A 20,020-nucleotide genomic window follows, 5' to 3' on the forward strand; every position below is an offset into this window, starting at 1 on the left:
TTACAATAGCGTAAAATATCTATGTAGCAGTAAATACAAAAAATGACATGTAAGACCATTATTTAGAAATTTGCAATCACTTGAGAAGACATTGAAGGAAAGATAAAAATAACAATAGAAATATATGCTATGTTCATGGATTGGAACACATACATATTTTTTCGCTTTAACTTTTTTAAACATAATTTCAAATATGTGAAAGATTACAAGAATAGTAGAAATAAATGGTGGAGGGGGGGAACATCTTCAATGTGAAACAGGGCATGTAGGAAAAAACACAGATAACATCATACTTTGGCATAGTCAATAAAGCAGAAATAGATGTTTTTCAGGAACTATCTTGCTTTTTTCCATGATTCAATGGATGTTGGCAATTTGATCTCTAGTTCCTCTGCCTTTTCTAAAACCAGCTTGAACATCTGGAAGTTCACAGTTCACATAATGCTGAAGCCTGGCTTAGAGAATTTTGAGCGTTACTTTACTAGCATGTGAGATGGGTGCAACTGTGCGGTAGTTTGAGCATTCTTTGGCATTGCCTTTCTTTGGGATTGGAATGAAGACTGACCTTTTCCAGTCCTGTGCCCACTGCTGAGTTTTCCAAATTTGCTGGCATATTGAGTGCAGCACTTTCACAGCATCATCTTCCAGGATTTGAAATAGCTCAACTGGAATTCCATCACCTCCACTAGCTTTGTTCGTAGTGATGCTTTCTAAGGCCCACTTGACTTCACATTCCAGGATGTCTGGCTCTAGGTGAGTGATCACACCATCGTGATTATCTTGGTCATGAAGATCTTTTTTGTACAGCCTTTGACTGTGTGGACCACAAGAAACTGTGGAAAATTCTGAAAGAGATGGGAATATCAGACCACCTGACCTGCCTCTTGAGAAACCTATATGCAGGTCAGGAAGCAACAGTTAGAACTGGACATGGAACAACAGACTGGTTCCAAATAGGAAAAGGAGTATGTCAAGGCTGTATATTGTCACCCTGCTTATTTAACTTATATGCAGAGTACATCATGAGAAACGCTGGGCTGGAAGAAGCACAAGCTGGAGTCAAGATTGCCGGGAGAAATATCAATAACTTCAGATATGAGGATGACACTACCCTTATGACAGAAAGTGAAGAGGAACTAAAAAGCCTCTTGATGAAAGTGAAAGAGGAGAGTGAAAAAGTTGGCTTAAAGCTCAACATTCAGAAAACGAAGACTATGGCATCTGGTCCCATCACTTCATGGGAAATAGATGGAGAAACAGTGGAAACAGTGTCAGATTTTATTTGTTGGGGCTCCAAAATCACTGCAGATGGTGATTGCAGCCATGAAATTAAAAGATGCTTACTCCTTGGAAGGAAAGTTATGACCAACCTAGATAGCATATTCAAAAGCAGAGATATTACTTTGCCAACAAAGGTCCATCTAGTCAAGGCTCTGGTTTTTCCAGTGGTCATGTATGGATGTGAGAGTTGGACTGTGAAGAAAGCTGAGCGCCGAAGAATTGATGCTTTTGAACTGTGTTGTTGGAGAAGACTCATGAGAGTCCCTTGGACTGCAAGGAGATCCAACCAGTCCATTCTAAAGGAGATCAGCCCTGGGTGTTCTTTGGAAGGACTGATGCTAAAGCTGAAACTCCAGTACTTTGGCCACCTAATGTGAAGAGTTGACTCATTGGAAAAGACTCTGATGCTGGGAGAGATTGGGGGCAGGAGGAGAAGGGGACGACAGAGGATGAGATGGCTGGATGGCATCATCGACTCGATGGATAAGAGTTTGGGTGCACTCCGGGAGTTGGTGATGGACAGGGAGGCCTGGCGTGCTGCAATTCATGGGGTCACAAAGAGTTGGACACAACTGAGCGATTGAACTGAACTGAACTGAACTGAACATTATACTTAATGGTGAAAGACTGAAAACTTTCCCCCTAAGATAAGAAACAAGACAAAGCTGTCTGCTCTTGTCACTTTCAGGTAACATTGTGCTGGAGCTTCCAGCCAGGGCAATTAGGCAAGAAAAAGAAATGCAAGTCATCCAGATTAGAAAGGAAGAAGAGATAGTTATATATATATATATATATATATATATAGTTATATATCTCTAGTCACAGATGACATGATTTTGTATCCTAAGGAATCCACTAAAAAGCTATTAGAATGAATAAATGAGCTCAGCGAGTTGTAGGATACAAGATCAAGGTACTGAAATCAATTGTGTTTCAATACACAGCAATAAACAATCCAAATGAAATTAAAAAAACAGTTTATTTATAAATCACAAAAAGAATCAAATGCTTAGGAATAAATTTAACGAAAGAAGGGCAAGTCTTGTACGACAGTATGCTGTTAAAGGACAATAAAGAAGATCTAAATAAGTAGAAAGACATTCTATGTTCACAGATCAAAGAACTGATATTAAAGTGGTAGTACTGTGGGCTTCCCTGGTGGCTTAGAGGTTAAAGCATCTGCCTGCAATGCAGGGGACCTGGGTTTGATCCCTGGGTCAGGAAGATCCCCTGGAGAAGGAAATGGCAACCCACTCCAGTATTCTTGCCTGGAGAATCCCATGGATGGAGGAGCCTGGTGGGCTACAGTCCACGGGGTCGCAAAGAGTTGGACACAACTGAGCAACTTCACTTTCACTTTCACTGTCCAAACTGATCTATGGATTCAATACAATACTTATCAAAATTCTAGCTGGTGTTTTTGCAGAAATTGACAAGCCAATTCTAAAATTCACATGGAAATGGAAGGGATCCCAGAACAGGCAAAATAATCTTAAACAAGAAGAAAGTTAGAAGACTCACACTTCCTTATTTCAAAATTTCTAACAAAGCTTCAGGAATCAAGACTATATGGTATTGGCATAAGGATAGACTTATAAATTAATGTAATAGAATTGAGGTCTAGAAATAAGCCCTTACACTTATGGTGAATTAAATTTTTTGAAAAGGAAGCCAAGACAATTCAATGGAAGAAAAAATGGTCTTCCAACAAATGGTGCTGGGACAACTGGATATGCACCTGCCAAAAAATAGTTGTATTCCTACCTCACAGCATACACAAAAGTAACTCAAAATGGATCAGAGACCTGATTATGAGAGCCAAGACTATAAAGCTCCTAGAAGAAAACATAGGTGTAAATCTTCATGACCTTGGATCAGGCTATGATATCTTAGATATGATACCAAAAGCAGGAGTGACCAAAGATAAAAATAGATAAATACACTTCATGTAAATAGTTTTACGCCACAAATGATACTACCGAGAAAGTGAAAGCACAACCCACAGAATGAGGGGAAATGTTTACAAATCATATATTGGATTAAAGGGGGTATAGCTCAGGGGCATATATTGGACAGAGGGCTTGTATCTACAATATAAAAAGAAACCTTACAACTTCATGATAAAAAGACAAAAGATTCAAAGCTAATAATGGCAAAGCATTTGAATAGATATTTCTCCAGAGATGATGTACAAGTGGCCAATGAGCACATGAAAGATGCCCAACACCATTAATTGTCAGGAAGACGCAATTTCAAAACATCATGAGATACTTCTCCATACCCACTAGCATGCTTGGAATCAAAAAGATGAAGGGGGACTTCCTTGGAGGTTCAGTGGTTAAGACTCCATGCTTCCACTGCAGGAGACATGGGTGTAATTGCTGGTTGGGAAACTAAGATCCTGAATGCCATTCAGTGTGGCAAAAAAAAAAAAAAAAAAAAGAACAAAAGATGTTGATGAGAAAGTGGAGAAATTGAAACCCTCATACATCACTGATAAAAAGGTAAAGTGGTACAGCTTGTTTAGAAGTTTGATAGTTTCTCAAAATGTTGAACATAGAGTTGCCATATGATCCAGAAATTCCACTCCTAAGCATAGTCCCAATAGGTAAATTGCATGGCATATGATTTATATCTCACTATAGTTGTTAAAAAGAAGAATAGATTTTTTTCTATACCTTTCATAAAGATTTCCCAAATGTTGACATTTTACTCTGTTTGCCTTATTCTTGTCACTTTTATCTACACACACACACACACACACACACACACACACACACACTCATAACACATTTTCTGAATCTTTTAAATCAATTAAGACATGATGCTACTTTATCTGTAAATACTTCAGAGCGTATTTCCTAAAAACAAGGAACATTCTCCAATCTCAGCACAGTTCAGTTCAGTTCAGTTCAGTTGCTCAGTTGTGTCCAACTCTTTGCGACCCCACAGACTGCAGCATGCAAGGCCTCCCTGTCCATCACCAACTCCCAGAGTTTGCTCAAACTCATGTCCATCGAGTCTGTGATGATATCCAACCTTATCTCATCCTCTGTCATCCCCTTCTCCACCTGCCTTCAATCTTTCCCAGCATCAGGGTCTTTTCCCAGGAGTCAGTTCTTCATATCAGATGGCCAAAGTATTGGAACTTCAGCTTCAACATCAGTCCTTCCAACAATTATTCAGGACTGATTTCCTTTAAGATTGACTGGTTTGATCTTGCTGTTCAAGGGACTCCCAACGAGTCTTCTCCAGCACCACAGTTCAAAAGTATTAAGTCTTTGGTGCTCAGCTCTCATTATGGTCCAACTCTTGCATCCGTACATGATGACTGGAAAAACCATAGCTTTGAGTATAGAGACCCTTGTCAGTAAAGTAATGTTTCTGCTTTTTAATATGCCATCTAGGTTGATCATAGCTTTTCTTCCAAGGAGAAGTGTCTTTTACTTTCATGGCTGCAGTCACCATCTGCAGTGATTTTGGAGTCCGAGTAAATAAAGTCTGTCACTGTTTCTCCATCTATTTGGATGATGTGATAGGATCGGATGCCATGATCTTTGTGTTTTGAATGCTGAGTTTTAAGCCAATTTTTTCACTCTCCTCTTTCACTTTCACCAAAAGGCTCTTTAGTTCCTCTTCGCTTTCAGACATAAGGGTGGTGTCATCTGTGTATCTGAGGCTGTTGATATTCTCCCGGCAATCTTGATTCCAGCTTGTGCTTCATCCAGTCTGGCATTTTGCGTGATGTACTCTGCATGTAAGTTAATCAAGCGGGGTGACAATACACAGCCTTAATGTACTCCTTTCCCAATTTTGAACAAGTCCATTGTTCCATGTATGGCTCTGTTTATTCTTGACTTGCATACAGATTTCTAAGGAGGCAGGTAAGGTGGTCTGGTTTTCTGATCGCTTTAAGAATTTTGCACAGTTTGTTGTGATTCACACAGTCAAAGGCTTTAACATAGCCGATGAAGCAGAAGTAGATGTTTGTTTGGAATTCTATTGCTTTTTATATTACCCAAAAGATGTTGGCAATTTGATCTCTGGTTCATCTGCCTTTTCTAAATCCAGCTTGAACATTTGGAAGTTCTCGGTTCATGAACTGTTGAAGCCTGGCTTGGAGAATTTTGAGCATTACTTTGCTAGTGTGTGAGATGAGTGCAATTATGTGGTAGTCTGCACTTTCTTTGGCATTGCTTTTCTGTGGGATTGGAATGAAAACTAAACTTTTCCAGTCCTGTGGCCACTACTGAGGGTTCCAAATTTGCTGGCATATTGAGTGCAGCACTTTAACAGCATCATCTTTTAGGATTGGAAATAACTCAGCTGGAATTCCATCACCTCCACTAGCTTTGTTGGTAGTAATGCTTCCTAAGGCCCACTTGACCTCGCACTCTAGGATGTCTGGCTCTAGGTGAGTGATCACACTTTCGTGGTTATCCGGGTCATTAAGATCTTTTTTGCATAGTTCTTCTGTGTGCTTTTGCCACCTCTTCTTAATATCTTCTGCTTCTGTTAGGTCCATACCGTTTCTGTCTTTTATTGTGCCCATCTTAGCATGAAATGTTCCCTTGGTCTCTCCAATGCTAGGTCCGTGAATCAAGGTAAATTGGAAGTTGTCAAACAGGAGATGGCAAGAATGAATATTGACATTTTAGGAATGAGTGAACTAAAATGGACCAGAACAGGTGAATTTAATTCAGATGACTATTCTATCTACTACTGTGGACAAGAATCCCTCAGAAGAAATGGAATAGCCCTCATAGTCAACAAAAGCATCTGAAATGCAGTACTTAGGTGTAATCTCAAAAATGACAGAATGATCTCTGTTCATTTCCAAGGCAAACCATTCAATATCACAGTAATCCAAGTCTATTCCCCAACTGTTAATGCCAAAGAAGCTGAAGTTGAACAGTTCTATGAAGACCTACAAGACCTTCTAGAACTAACACCAAAAAAAGATGTCCTTTCCATCATATGGTATTGGAATGCAAAAGTAGGAAGTCAAGAGGTACCTGGAGTAACAGGCAAGTTTGGCGTTGGAGTACAAATGAAGCAGGGCAAAGGCTAACAGAGTTTTGCCAAGAGAATGTACTGGTCATAGCAAACACCCTCTTCCAACAACACAAGAGACAACTCTACACATGAACATCACCAGATGGTCAATACTGAAGTCAGATTGATTATATTTTTTGAAGCCAAAGATGGAGAAGCTCTATACAGTCAGCAGAAACAAGACTGGGAGCTGACTGTGGCTCAGACCATGAACGCCTTATTGCCAAATTCAGGCTTAAGTTGAAGAAGGTAGGGAAAACCACTAGACTGCTCAGGTTAGACTTAAATCAAATCCCTTACGATTATACAGTGGAAGTGACAGATAGATGGAAGGGATCATATCTGATAGACAGAGTGCCTGAAGAACTATGGACAGAGGTTCATGACATTGTACAGGAGTCAGTGATCCAAACCATCCCCAAGAAGAAATGCAGAAAGGCAAAATGGTTGTCTGAGGAAGCCTTACAAATAGCTGAGAAAAGAAGAGAAGCAAAAGGCAAAGGAGAAAAGGAAAGATACACCATCTAAATGCAGAGTTCCAAAGAACAGCAAGGAGAGATAAGAAAACCTTGCTCAGTGATGAGTCCAGTACAGTTATCAAAATCACGAAAATAACACTGAAACAATACTGTGATCTTACCCTTGTCCAGACTTTGCCAGTTGTCCCAATAATGCCTTTTCTAGAAAAGGAGCACATTTTATCATGAATTACATTTGGTTACCATGTCTCTTTAGTCTCATTTAATCTGCAGCAGTTCTTGGGTCTTTGTGGTTTATGGCATTGACATTTTTCAAAGGCGTAGGCTGATTATTTGAGAGTATCCTCTGTTTTGGTTGGTCTGACATTTCCTCACCATTAGATTCAGGTTTTACACTTTTGGTAGACATGTCAGAGAAGCAACGTAGTGGCACATGACACATGGAGGCACACAACAGTGGTTTGTCCCATTACTGGTGAAGATGTAACTTTGATGGCTTAGTTGATGGGATGTCTGCCAGGTTTCTCACCTGTTGAGTTGCTATTATTTTCCATTTGTGTGCGTGGGCCACATTTTGAGACTATTTAAACATCCAGTTCTTTGTCAAACCTTCACCCAGCAGTTTTTCGGTCACTGATCATTTTTGCTTGAGTCAGTCATTCCTATGATGGTTGCCAAATGGTGCCTTTACAGTTCTAACATTCCTTCCACACTTATTCTTTGGCTTTACTGTGAAGAAGAACCTCCCTTCACCTCTCCCCATTTACCTGTTTATTTATACCAACACAGAGTCATGGATTCCTTACTTTCTGGAGGAACAGGATGTTCTAAGATTCCTCCAGACCTTCCCCGGCCCCCACTCCTAGGATCTGCCATTTATCCTAGGATCCCTAGTTCATTTTGAGTGGATAATTGTTGAAATTAGAAACCTATTGGGAAATTACACACACACACACACCCCACATATTTATGTATAACACATTCATGCATACATGTAGATGTATGTGCTTAGTGTCTCAGACATGTCCAACTCTGTGCGACCCCATGGACTGTAGCCCACCAGGCTCTTCTGTCCATGGAATTCTCCAGGCAAGAACACTGGAGTGGGTTGCCACACCCTCCTCCAGGGGATCTTCCCAACCCAGGGACTGAACCCAGGTCTCCCACATAGCAGGCAGATTCTTTACTCTCTGAGCCACCAGGGAAGCACATATAGATGTATATCTTTGGATATATATGTACACTTTCACACATCTGTATTATTAATCAGTATTCAATGTCTGTCTATCTCTCTATCAATGATCTATCTCTCTGTCTCTCTCTCCATGAGTTCATACTGACATCTCTGATTCCAGGTTCACTCTAGCATTCTTCCCCTTTGCTTACCTCTAATTTCCTTCTCTCATTGAGAAAGCTGGCTCACTCAGCCTCAATTCATGTGTGTATTTGCTCAACCCTAGAACACTCTGAAAGCAGTTTCAGAGTTGTCAACTCATATCTCTGCAAATAAGAAAGCTACTCTCTGGAGTTCAATATTTGTTGGTAGTTCTTTGTCTTTAACTTAAGGGCAGCGAGGCCAAGGACTGTGTTCAAAGGTTACCTGGCTTGGTTCTTTTCTTCCCCTTTGGGGTGGTTATACATTGATATATGTGTTGCTTCATTTTTGTTTGTATTTTATTTTTTAAGAGATTTCCCCCTGTCCTTGTGATTTTATTTGTTTTACATAATTCGAAATTTGGATGCTGTCTGTCTTCTGGTTATGCTGAGGGCATGAATTTTGTGTGGTCGTATTTGTTCTTGTTTTTCTTAGTTGATTGGTTTGGAAGCTGTGTTGAGAGTTTCAGATAAATGGACCTTGCCACCATTATCTTGGCTACCCAGAAGTCTCAAAAAAATCAAAGTTTCGAGCATGTTTTGAACATTTCCATTTGATTTATTGATTGACTACAGTAGCAACCTAAATGCCATTTTAAAAATGGAGCTTGACAAAGTAGTTCTTAAATGTATATGGAAGAGCGAACAAATGGTCAGGTGGATGGAGCTGCCTTAGCAGATTCTGAGATGGATTCTAAAGGGACAACATTTAAGCAGCTGCGGTGTTAGCAAAAGGAGGGACAAACAGACCAAAGTGGCAGAATAGAGACAGTGGAAGCAGATGAGCTGCATGGAGAAGTTCAATGCATGACGAAGTTGGCACTGCGGGTCAGTGGAGACAGATGTTTTTCAATGAAAAATCCTGGGACAGTTGGTAATCTGCATGGAGGATAAAGTCTGACAATATCAGGCTCTCTGGGCAAACCACAAGAAAACTCAGAGGCTGCAGGCCCACAAGCCGTGGGAAAGTGATTCATCCATCCTTAGCAGAGTGGAGGGTTCATGTGACATGCGGCCCAGGGGCCTCCCCCTGCCTGTGATCATTACAGAAACTCACCCTGAACATCAGGACATCTGTCCACGAGTGTGTCAAGCCACCCTGTTTGTAACAGTACAAAAGATGGACTCGGGCCCACTGTCCACCAAGATGACCATGGGACTCAGTGTCAGCTCTTAAGGGGGAGCATGAGTGAGTCTCAAGATTCCCATGTTCAATGACAATGCAGGTTCGAGAAGAATACACACAGCATGATTCCATTTATGTACACTTGGAATCTGGCGAAAGGAAACATGTTGTTGGGGGATGGACACATACAAAGGTGGCGAGACTGTAAGGAAAAGTCCAGGAGTGATCAATGCAAAATTCAAGAAAGAGGTCCCATCTGAAGCAGGGGGAGAAGTGGGGTGGGATGGACAAGAAGGGACACCCAAGGTCCTTAAAGGCAACGTCACGTTTCTCTTTTCCAGGCTGAGCAGTGAGTAAGCAGGGCCTGCTGGCATTGATCTTCCTACCCACATACGTTTTGTTGGTACTCTTTTTTTTCAATTTTTACTTTGAAGTCTTCATTGTTTCCTAAAGTGTTGAACGTTTTAAAAGGAAAAGCAAGCTTTCAAAATTTCAGGCCCTTCATTTAAGCACCTCCACCAATTCCAAAAATCTTCTTCACCACCCTAGAAGCAAGACATTCTCAAAGAACCATGTTGGTACTCTTTTGTGCCTTCTCTTTATTTAGTGGGCTTTCCTGGTGGCTTAGAGGGTAAAGCACCTGCCTGCAATGTGGGAGACCCGAGTTTGATCCCTGGGTGGGGAAGATCCCCTGGAGAAGAAAATGGCAACCCACTCCAGTATTCTTGCCTGGAGAATCCCATGGTAGGAGGAGCCTGGTAGGCTACAGTCCACAGGGTTGCAAAAAGTCGACTGAGCAACTTCACTTCCTTTCTTTTTTCTTTATCTAGTACAAACAATTTTAGAGACTAAGACTTCTGCGGAATTATCTCTGGTGAGGCGCTGGGATCCTGTCCTGGCTGGAAACTTCATAAGCCGGGCTCTGGCGCCTTCCCAGGGAGGAGGGCCCAGTTTTCTGGGCCCACGGTCTTGATCACAGCAGCTGGAACCCCGGGCAGGGCGGTACCCACAGTTAAAATGCTGCAGGATTTCTGCACACATCAGTAAATTGCAGCTCAGATGCTCCTGGTCTGCTGTTCCCCTGCCCCCTCCCGATCCTGTAACGAGGGCTGTGTGGGGCCCACGAGAGGCCCCCTGAGACGTTCTCTTTTGCCCCCTCCAGGCCTGGGCCCCCCGGGTTGGCAGCATGGAACATTGGAGCCGCACCTCCTGGGGCCTCTGGTCTGGGAGGAGGGAAGAGTCAAGGTTATGTTCGTTCACTGGGTCCCTTTGCCTCCCCGTCCTCAACCAGTTTGCCTAACCACCAGGTCACCTCCAAGCCTGCATTTGGAATTCAAATGAAGGAGTTTATTTCCACCTTTTATTCCAACAGCAGCTCCAGCTTAATCAGTTTTCTAATGATCAATTTGCCTAATTTTAAAAAATGAAGCATTTGGAAACCAGTTCACTGATGGCCCTTCTGTCTCTGCAGTGTGTTTCCAAGCCTTGTTTTGCGTTGGGTTAGGGATGACGGCTCTCCTGGGGGATCTTTTGCTTCTTCTTGCAAAAGTAGCCATGTCTAGCCATGTCTTTCTGCCCCCCTTCCCTCACTCAGAAGCTGTTAATGGTTTAAAGGTGGTAGGGGGTCACCCCCTACCATCGGGCTAGTCACCCCTAGCCCGATGGAGGGGTGACTCAGAGACTGTCACTCCCCACTCTCCCAGCTGCCTTCTGAGCCTGGAGTGAGGGGTGGGGAGAGCTGGCTCTGTGGCCTTGGGAATGGGGGTACCCACGTCTCCCCACTGGGGTCTCAGGAGGCTTGCTGGAGTGCCCCCCTCGATTGGCCAGGGGGTACTGAGACAGCATGTTGAGAAGGAAAGCTAGGGACCCCTGCTCGCCTCTGCCTCGGGGGGCGGGAATCGTGGGTGGCCAGAGAGCCAATGTCGGAAAGGGGGCACCCACCTGGAGAGGAGGCTGGGCTGTGGACATGGCAGGGGGCAAGAAGACAGTGCTGGCTGGCTACCTGAGTCCTTGGTGAGGAGGGGCTGAGCCCACCCTGGGAAAGGGGTGACCCTTCAGCAGGAGTCACAGTCAGGGATGGAACAGCACCCCCTCCCCCGCCACCTCTACCTTGGGCCGGTGGCACCAGACAAGGCTGGCTGGCCCCAGCCTTAGGAGCAGGGCAGGGGGGTATTGGGAGGGGAAAGGAGGTCAGAGCTACTTGTCTCCATTCCGGTCCATTCCAGTCCTGGGGAGGCGGATGGGGTGCTTCAAATGAGATGTGAGTCTGGGCTGAATTTTAATCGCCCCCAAGGACTAGAAAAATGAATGAGTCAGGGGTGAGGGGGTAGGGACAGGAGGAGCTGGTAAGTGGGATAAACAAAGCCTTTTGAGTGAGTTCCACCAGTGGGGAAAGTTCGAGAATGACCAGTAGAGACCCAGGAAGTACCAGAGGGGCTTCAGATCCGGGTGTGATTCCTATTCTAGGCTCTGGGTGCTCAGTCCCCCTGCCAGGCCTTGGGGCAGTCTCCTCACCCCAGCACCCCGTCGTGCCCTCCCTATTCCAGGAGACCTTTCCCAGAACTAAGGCTGTGGGGACAAGGTAAGGCCCCTGAGTCATCTTGGAAAACTGAATATAGAGAGGGTCCCTGAGTTGGCACAGTGGCTGCCTGCAGGTTTGGAGACTGGAGGGACTCTGATTCTTGCCCACTCTCCTGGGAGGGTGGCAGGCCACCTATAGGGCATCCTTGGGCCCGTGGAGAACAGACCGGGTCCCAAAGGGAAGCTGCAGCCCCAGGGGCCCCCAGCTCAGAGCTGCCAGCAATTTCTAGGTTCCAAATGGCAGGATGCAGAAGGGTAAGACCCCAGAGTCTGTTGCGCTTGTAGGCTGTGGACACCCAAGACATCCCTCCCATTCACCATGTTCTGGCCAAAAGAGAAATGGGCTCCTCTGTGCCAAGAACCCATGCCCAGGGCCGAAACCAGCAATGCCTTCTGCCCAAGCACGTGTTGGCTTTAGCATTTGGATTTATTTTTTTCTGTGTAGTCTTTTTTGCAAGGCCTCTTGATCTGTGTGCTCAAGGAGTGTATAATGCCCTGATGTTTACGCTCTGGCCGTGGGGAGAGATCTCTGGGACTAGGTTTTTTTTTTTTTCTACCATCTCGCTTGCTTTTGGCCACGGCAGCTGCACACCCAGCCAGCACCAGCATCCCATTGCGGGAAATGGCTTCCACCGCGCCCGCTGCTTGGTAGCAGAGTGGAAACCATGGCAACAGGAAGCAGGGAGGATCTTCCCGTCACCCTGTAGAAAGGGCAGCCTATTTCTGGGACCTGAGCCCAGTTATTCACTAGTTCTGCATTTTGATGTGAATTTCAGTTGTTGAGATCCAGCTTGGAGGGTGGTGGGCCTGAGTTTGTGGGGGCTGGTTAAGTGGCCTGCTCCCTTCTCTCTCTGAAGGAGACCCAACTCCTGGCCCCAAAGAGGGCTGTTTGTGCTGCCACAAGACTCAATCTGTAGCACCCAGTCAGATCCCTTCTTTTGCCTGAACGGGGGAGATGGGTGCTTTGGGTGTTGACTAGGGTAACAACCGGATTGTATGAGCTCTTCCTGTTCTGAGAGCCTGTGTCCAGCAGAGAGGAGCCTTTCAGCCACTGTGGCAGCACAGAGGAGGCTCTGACATGGTTGGTGAAGAGACAACCCAGCAACGAGCATGCCCCCAACACGTCTGTACACACGCTTAGTCACACACACACCCGCACTCTCCAGCTGTGTGGCCTTTGATGTAGTCGACTCTGCCCCCTGGTGGTAGGCTGTGGCCAGTACAATGGGCTCAGGGCAGCAGGCTAGCCCCCAACTCACTGTGATTCCTTCTAGCCTTGACTTAGGAAGACCGTCTTTGGAGATCAAGGAGATAGGAGACTGGTCCTTGGATGCTACATCCAAGGAGAAAACTGCAGGCTAAGGTTGGGGTGGAAGAACTTCTGAAAGCCTCTGCAGCTGGCCTCCCCCAGGCCATTCTTTCCATCCACCACCTGCCCCCTACTCCTTGGGTGACCTGCCCCCTCTCCTTGGGTGACCACAGCCCCTCTCATGGTTGTCGAGGCTTTTCCAAACTGGGTACAGCTCTTTTATGGCTTCCCTCCTCCTCCCTAACACCTAATGCCTAACCCTCACCCTCCTGGGGGTTTACATCCCAGACAGATTTAAAATAACCCACTGTGATAGGCAGAATTTTGACTCTCACCTCCTTGGTCCTCTGATGTCGTACTCATGAATATGTTATGCTGCAAGGCTGAGGCGACTTTGCAGATGTAATTAATGCTATTAACCAATTGACCTGAACATGGGGAAATTAGCCTTGATTATTGGCTGGGCAGTGTCATCACAGGAGCCCTTAACAAGCAGAGATTTGCTGGCTGAGGCCACAGGGGAGTCAAAGATTAAAAGATATGGAGAAGGACCCCACTCACCAGCTTGAAGATGAAGGGACCACAAGTCAAGGAAGCAGGGAGCTTGGTCCTTCAGCCTCAAGGAAATGGATTCTGCCAACAACCTGAATGAAGCTGGACACAGAGCCTTGAGTTAACAGCCCAGCCCCATCAGACATTTTTTGTTTTTATTTTGAAATTGTTATAGATTCACAGGAAGTTCCAAAGACAGTGCAGGGGAGTCTTGCATGCCTTTCTCCCAGCTTCCTCCATGGTGACATCTTACGTAACCACAGTGCAGGAGTCAGTTGTTTCTGAGATGAGGGTTTGGGGTCTTCACTTTCCCTTTGAGCTTTACTGAAATATCACTTACACACTAATTCACTCATTTAAAGTGTACAGTTCAATGCTTTTAGAATCTTCACCACCATCACCACGTGGTTGTGCAAACATCACCACTCTCTTAGGCCAGAACATTTTCATCACTCACAAAAGGAAGCCCATACTCACTGAGTGGTCATTCCCCAGTCTCCCTCCCTCCAGCCCCTGGCAGCCATGAATCTTTTTTTTTTTTCCTCAGCGCTGGGTGGCCAGTCGGAGCTCGGAAAGCCCTGCCATGCTGCCCTGCTCGGAATTGTTTACTTTTGATGAATTACAATGTATCTGTGATTTTGGAGCTCCAAATCTGCAGATGGTGACTACAGTCATGAAATTAAAAGATGCTTGATCCTTGGAAGAAAAGCTATGACCAACCTAGACAGCATATTAAAAGCAGAGACATTACTTTACCAACAAAGGTCTGTCTAGGTCCGTCTAGTCAAAGCTATGGTTTTTCCAGCAGTCATGTATGGATGTGAGAGTTGGACCATAAAGAAAGCTGAGTGCTGACGAATTGATGCTTTTGAACTGTGGTGTTGGAGAAGACTCTTGAGAGTCCCTTGGACTGCAAGGAGATCCAACCAGTCCATCCTAAAGGAAATCAGTCCGGAATATTCATTGGAAAGACTGATGCTGAAGCTGAAACTCCAATATTTTGGCCACCTGATGTGAAGAACTGACTCACTGGAAAAGACTCTGATGCTGGGAAAGATTGAAGGCAGGCGGAGAAGGGGACAACAGAGGATGAGGTGGTTGGATGGCATCACTGACTCGATAGACATGAGTCTGAGGAAGCTCCAGGAGTTGGTGATGGACAGGGAGGCCTGGAGTACTGCAGTGCATGAGGTTGCAGTCAGACGCGACTGAGAGACTGAACTGAACTGATGATGTATCTACTTATGTTATTTATTGGTATCATATCTAGGAAACCATGAACTTATCCAAGTTCACGAATATTTATGTCTATTTTTTATAAAAGAGTTTTACAGTTTCAGCTGTTATGGTACATTTAGGTTTATGATCCATTTTGAGTTGATTTTTCTATATGGTGTGGGGAAGGGGTCCAACTTCATTCTTTTGCATGTGGCTACTAACCTGTTGTCCCAGCACCATTTGTTGAAGACACTATTCTTTCCTCATTGAATGTCTTGTCACCCTTGTTGACAATCAGCTAACCAAAGCAGTATAGGTTTCTATTTTGTGGGTCTGTATCTCCACCTTTGTGTCAGTACTACATAGTCTTGATTCCTGTAGCTTTGTGGTAAGTTTTAAAATCAGGAAGTGTGAGTTCTTCAACTTTGTTCTTTGTCAAGATTATGCTGGCTAATCTGGGTCCTTTGCATTTCGGTATGAATTTTAAGATGGGCTTGTCAATTTCTGCCAAAAAGCCAACTGGAATTTAGATAGCGATTGCATTGAATTTGTAGACCAGTTTGAAGAATATTACTATTTAAACAATTAAAACCTTTTAATATATGAACAGAAGATGTCTTTCTACTTAGATCTTCTTTAATATCTTTCAGTAGTATGTTGTTACACAAGTTTTGCCCTCCTTTTGTTATATTTATTGCTGGGTATTTTATTCAATCGATGCTCTTATGAACAGAACTCTTAATTTCATTTTTGATTGTTCATAGGTATTGTGTAGAAATACAATAGATTTTTGTATACTGCTCTTGTATTCTACAACTTGGATGGACTATTTATTAGCTCTACGTAGTTTGTGTGTGTGTGTGTTCCTTAGGATTTTCTTTATATGAGGTTGTGTTATCTGTGCATAGAGGTAGTTTTATTTTTCCCTTTCCAGTCTAGATGCACTTTGTCACTATTTCAATGGCCTGCCTTCAACGTAATACTGTAACTCTTCGGATACTTGCCTGGGTATCACCAGACAACTGGCTTTTTCCCACTTATTTCTTCATCTAGCAATTTAGACCATCTCTATTGACTGCCTGCCAAGAGAGTTGAAGGCTTTATTTCCTTGCTCAGTGAACAAATAGCAAAGACAATATCTCTGGCTGACCACTGGAAAGGGTGGGTGATGACGCCCTTTTCTCTGAGTCCCTTTCTGGGTGTATGGGGGTGGTGCACAAAGTGTAACACCTGAGGTCGTGGGCTCAGATGCGCTGAGACTGACCCTGCTAAATGGGTGTCCTTGGGCTCCTGGGTTGGCATGCTGGTCACTGCCGACCTCCCACACAGCTTCCCTAGGAATGTGTATAGACACTGAGCCCCCTCAACCCTGCCACTGATTTGACCAAAGGTGGCTTCCTGTTTCAGAGGGCTGTGTGTTCATAATGAAGATTCATCCCATCAGATTCTCCCTGGGGATTTACACCTTTAGAGACAGACTTGGTCAAGTGATAGCGGGCACACACATGAGAAAAATCTGGGATGCGTTACTGCCCTGTCCTGGTGGAGGGCAGAGACAGCAATAGGTGTGTCCATGAGCCTTGGCGATAGCAAACACAGAAAGCGCTCTGCTGGCATTGACATTGACAGGGTCTGGTAGAAAGATCGAGATGGCTGGGGCTAGAGAGGCATACAGGAGAGTGGCGCCTGGCAAGGATGACCAAACTGTTGAGAAGTTTCCTTTCTAAGCTCCCAGAGCTAACAGCCCTGACCCATTTGGGCTGGCATCCACATGCTGGGAGGCTTTGAGAAGCTGCCTGACCTTCTTGGATCTGACTGCTTCATCTGCAGTCTTTTTATCTCTTTTGTTTCCCAGTGCTCTGGGGTAAAGATTTTGCCCTCCTCAGGCCTTCTTCCTTCCACTGGCAGAACTTGTGAGGGGCCCACACAACCATCAGAAGCCACATCCATCTTCTCTACTGTCTCTGTAGCAGATGGCAAGGTGGGGCTTAATCACTCCCTCCCACACCCCTTTGTGTCAATTTCCTTGGGCTGTGGCAACAGAGGACTGCAAACCGGGTCAACAGAAATGGATTCCCTCCCATCTGGAGGCTTTAGGGAAGGATCCTTCCACATCTCTCCTTCTGCATCTCTTCCAGCTTCCAGTGGTTGCAGGCATTCCTTGGCTTGTGGCCACATCACTCTTAAGCGCTGCCTCTAATGTCACACGGCCTGTGGGAAAGTCACCGGTGAGAGGCACTCGGGTCAAGATGTCTCCGTCAGCCCCCACTCAGACTGGCGGATCCCGGATGTGTGGAAGTGTCAGGCCTGGGTGTTCCCCCATCTCCAACAATCCACTCAACTCCCCTCCCCAAGGGGGAGCAAAGTACCCTGTGCCATTATCTGCCCTATTTCAGGACTTTGAGGGTGGGTCTGTCAGTTCACCAAAGAAGAAAATGGCAACCCATTCCAGTATTTTTGCCTTGAGAATCCCATGGTCAGAGGAACCTGGTGGGCTGCTGTCCATGGAGTCACACAGAGTCGGTCATGACTGAGGTGACTTAGCATGCATGCATGCATTGGAAAAGGAAATGGCAACCCACTCCAGTATTCTTGCCAGGAGAATCCCAGGGACAGAGAAGCCTGGTGGGCTGCCGTTTATGGGGTCACACAGAGTCAGACACGACTGAAGCGACTTAGCAGCAGTAGCAGCAGCTGTCAGTTCACTTGTCTCTGAAGAGCACAGGAACTTTAAAAATTAACAGCTATGGAGCTATGTCGGATACCATAACAGTCACTCATCTAAGCTACACAGTTCAACATGTTATTTTTTAAAACATATTTGCCTTTTCTCCACACCCTCTCCAGCATTTATTGCTTGCAGATTTTTGGAACACAGACATTCTGACTGGTGTGAAGTGGTACCTCATTGTGGTTTTGATTTGCATTTCTCTGATAATGAGTGATGTTGAGCATCTTTTCATGTGTTTGTTAGCCATCCGTATGTCTTCTCTGGAGAAATGTCTATTTAGTTCTTTGGCCCATTTTTTGATTGGGTCGTTTATTTTTCTGGAATTGAGTTGCATAAGTTGCTTGTATATTTTTGAGATTAGTTGTTTGTCAGTTGTTTCATTTGCTATTATTTTCTCCCATTCCGAAGGCTGTCTTTTCACCTTGCTTATATTTTCCTTTGTTGTGCAGAAGCTTTTAATTTTAATTAGATCCCATTTGTTTATTTTTGCTTTTATTTCCAGAATTCTGGGAGGTGGATCATAGAGGATCCTGCTGTGATTTATGTCAGAGAGTGTTTTGCCTATGTTCTCCTCTAGGAGTTTTATAGTTTCTGGTCTTACATGTTGGTGGGAATGCAAACTAGTACAACCACTATGGAAAACAGTGTGGAGATTGCTTAAAAATTGCAAATAGAACTGCCATATGACCCAGCAATCCCACTGCTGGGCATACACACCGAGGAAACCAGAATTGAAAGAGACACATGTACCCCAATGTTCACCACAGCACTGTTTATAATAGCCAGGACATGGAAACAACCTAGATGTCCATCAGCGGATGAATGGATAAGAAAGCTGTGGTACATATACACAATGGAGTATTACTCAGCCATTAAAAGGAATACATTTGAATCAGTTCTGATGAGATGGATGAAACTGGAGCCGATTATACAGAGTGAAGTAAGCCAGAAAGAAAAACACCAATACAGTATACTAACACATATATATGGAATTTAGAAAGATGGCAATGATGACCCTGTATGCGAGACAGCAAAAAAGACACAGATGTGTATAGCGGGCTTTTGGACTCAGAGGGAGAGGGTGGGATGATTTGGGAGAATGGCATTGAAACATGTATACTATCATGTAAGAATCGAATCACCAGTCTATGTCCGATGCAGGATACAGCATGCTTGGGGCTGGTGCACAGGGATGACCCGGAGGGATGCTGTGGGGAGGGAGGTGGGAGGGGGGTTCATGTTTGGGATTGCATGTACACCCGTGGTGGATTCATGTCAATGTATGGCAAAACCAATACAGTATGATAAAGTAAAATAAAGTAAAAATTAAAAGTTAAAAAAAAAATAAACATATTTACCGAGTTATGCACTCATCACCATAATCTAATTCCGGAACATTTCTATCACGCCTTCAAAGAACCCCTGTGCCAGTTATCAGTCCCTCCTGTGGCTCGTTGGTGGCAGCTGTTTGTGCACATCTGTGGCTGGATTGCATCTTCTGACCCTCATGCTGACTCTCGGCCCTTCTCCTGAGGCCCAACTTGGCCTCATAGGAGATCTCATAGGTGCTCAGAGCTCACTCCACTGTTCTCCGTATTGAGTCTGTCTTCACTCGAAACTCATGTAGTCCAAAGGAAATAATCCAAGGCAGTAGATAAACCAAGAACTATAATCTCACCAGTGTTTGTGCCTGGGAGGACACTTGCTGGGTAAATAGAGCTGCCTTCTGGCAGCTGGTATGGCTCTTGTGGGGGCTTGGAGAGGGAAGGGCACTGATTGGACTTCGTTTTTACAAAGGTGGTTGTGTCTGAAGCCAGAGCAAGGCTACTGAAGGCAGACACTGTCTGCTTTGTCCCAGCACCAGGCGTGAGCCCGACTCACTGGGCACTCAGCTGACCTGGGAGGGAGGAGACGAGCCAGGAGAACAGGCCCGGAACCTAGGAATCCCCGAAGGGAAAGCATTTGGGGCAGGAGGGCGTGTGTTGTGGTCACTGTGTGCAAGTGAGACGGACACCCCCACCCTGAATGTGGTTTGGATGTGGAGACTGATGGCCCCACACCCACTAAGAGGTTATGAAAAAAATCCCTGGCTCTGAGTCTGAGGCCCCCCCAAGGTGCTGGGAAAACAGCTCAAGTGCATGGTAGACTCTTTGCTCTGGCTGGGGCTGGGGGGAGGGTATCCTGATCAGCTTGCCCAGACGTGGGGGGACAGGGAGCACGAGGCTTCAAAGCTTGCCCAGATGTGGGGGGTGGTGCCTGAGGAGACACGGAGCACAAATCTTCAAAGCCGTCCAGGTACAGAGCCAGACCATGTA

Source organism: Ovis aries, chromosome X (genome assembly GCF_016772045.2).
Source record: "Ovis aries strain OAR_USU_Benz2616 breed Rambouillet chromosome X, ARS-UI_Ramb_v3.0, whole genome shotgun sequence".
Taxonomy (NCBI): domain Eukaryota; kingdom Metazoa; phylum Chordata; class Mammalia; order Artiodactyla; family Bovidae; genus Ovis; species Ovis aries.